This window comes from Arachis hypogaea, chromosome 3, assembly GCF_003086295.3.
Source record: "Arachis hypogaea cultivar Tifrunner chromosome 3, arahy.Tifrunner.gnm2.J5K5, whole genome shotgun sequence".
Lineage (NCBI taxonomy): Eukaryota > Viridiplantae > Streptophyta > Magnoliopsida > Fabales > Fabaceae > Arachis > Arachis hypogaea.
The window spans coordinates 86,704,298-86,706,443 of NC_092038.1; the positions used below are offsets into that span (position 1 = coordinate 86,704,298).

Consider the following 2,146-nt stretch of genomic DNA (forward strand, 5'->3'; position numbering starts at 1 on the left):
GACTTTGAGAGATCATGTTGACTTGCTGAGTCAACACTTTGTTCAGAGCCAATATGGCATTCAGAGCATCAATTTCAAGAACTCTCTTCCTCTGAGGCATCCCACTATTTATGGAATTCCTTTCAGAAGTGTACATGAATTGGTTATTTGCAACCATGTCAATAAGTTCTTGAGCTTCTGCAGGCGTTTTCTTTAGGTGAATGGATCCACCTGCAGAATGGTCCAATGATATCTTGGAAAACTCAGATAGACCATAATAGAATATATCTAATATGGTCCACTCCGAAAACATGTCAGAAGGACATTTTTTGGTCATATGCTTGTATCTTTCCCAAGCTTCATAAAGGGATTCACCATCTTTTTGCTTGAAGGTCTAAACATCCACTCTAAGCTTGCTCAACTTTTGAGGAGGAAAGAAGGCCGTGACCAGCTTATCCCAAGAGTCCAGGCTATCTTTAGGTTGTGAGTCCAACCATGTTCTAGCTTTGTCTCTTACAGCAAAAGGGAAAAGCATGAACCTGTAGACTTCAGGATCTACTCCATTCATCTTAACAGTCTCACAAATCTGCAAGAACTCAGTTAAAAACTGGTAAGAATCTTCAGATGGAAGTCCATGAAACTTGCAGTTCTATTGTATTAAAGCAACTAATTGAGGTTTCAGCTCAAAATTGTTTGCTCCAATGGCAGGAATTGAGATGCTTCTTCCATCAAACTTGGACATTGGTTTAGTGAAATCACCAAGCATCCTCCTTGCATTATTGTTGTTGGATTCGGCTTCCATCTCCTTCTCTTGTTCGAAAATTTCAGAAAGGTTGCCACTGGATTGTAATTTAACTTCTCTTAGTTTCCTCTTCAGAGTCCTTTCAGGTTCTGGATCAGTTTCTACAAAGATGCCTTTTTCCTTATTCCTATTCATATGAAAGAGAAGAGAACAAGAATAGAAGAGGAATCCTCTATGTCACAGTAAAGAGGATCCTTATTATTAGTAGAAGAAAAAAGGAATAAAAGTGAAGAAGAATCCAAACACAAAGGTAAGGATAGGGGCAGTGATTGGAGATGAAGAGAGGTGAAGAGAAGTGTTAGTAAATGAATAAATAGATAGAAGAAGATGAGAGGGAGAGAATTCGAAAATTAATTTTGAAAAGGAGTTAATGATTTTCGAAAATTAAAGATGAGATAGAATTAAAATTAAAATTTAAAACAATTAGTTAATTAAAAAGAATTTTGAAAGAGGGATGAGATATTTTCAAAAATTAGAGAGGAAAAAATAGTTAGGTGGTTTTGAAAAAAATAAGAAACAAACAAAAAGTCAAATAGTTAGTTGAAAAAGATATTAACGTCAAATTTGAAAAGATAAGAAGATAAGAAGTTAGATAAGATACTTTGAAATCAAATTTTTGAAAAAGATAAAATTTTGAAAAAGATATGATAAATGGATAAGATAAAAAGATATGATAAAAAGATATGGTTGAAAAAGATTTAAAATTTTTAAAATTAAAATTAATTACTTAACTAACAAGAAACTAAAAGATAAGATTCTAAAATTTAAAGATTAGACCTTTCTTAACAAGAAAGTAACAAACTTCAAATTTTTTAATCAAAACATTAATTATTGATTATATTTTCGAAAATATGATGTAAAAGATAAGAAAAAGATTTTGAAAAATTTTGAAAAATATTTTTTTTTGAAAATTTTCGAAAAACAAAGATAAAATTGAAAAGATATGATTTTTGAAAAAGATTTTGAAAAGATAAGATTTTTAAAATTGAAAATTTGACTTGACTTGTAAGAAACAACTAAATTTAAAATTTTTTGACTAAGTCAACTCAAATTTTCGAAAATTATGAGAAAATTAAGGAAAAGATATTTTTTTTTTATTTTTTGAATTTTTTATGATGAGAGATAAAAACAACAAAAATGACTCACAACATGAAAATTATGAATCAAAACTCATGATGCATGCAAGAACACTATGAATGTCAAGATGAACACCAAGAACACTTTGAAGATCATGATGAACATCAAGAACATATTTTTGAAAGATTTTTGATGCAAAGAAAACATGCAAGACACCAAACTTTAGAATTCTTTAATGCTTGGACTCTAACAAACGAAAAATGCATATGAAAAACAACAAAAGATACA

At 30.2% G+C, this 2,146-nt stretch overlaps 1 non-coding gene across 1 annotated transcript; it reads left to right on the plus strand.

Annotated features, from left to right (window-relative positions):
- Positions 1 to 290: 290 nt before the first annotated feature.
- Positions 291 to 394, plus strand: LOC112793128 (small nucleolar RNA R71). The gene has a single exon (XR_003197837.1). It is a non-coding gene; the product is annotated as a small nucleolar RNA R71 (small nucleolar RNA).
- Positions 395 to 2,146: the final 1,752 nt, after the last annotated feature.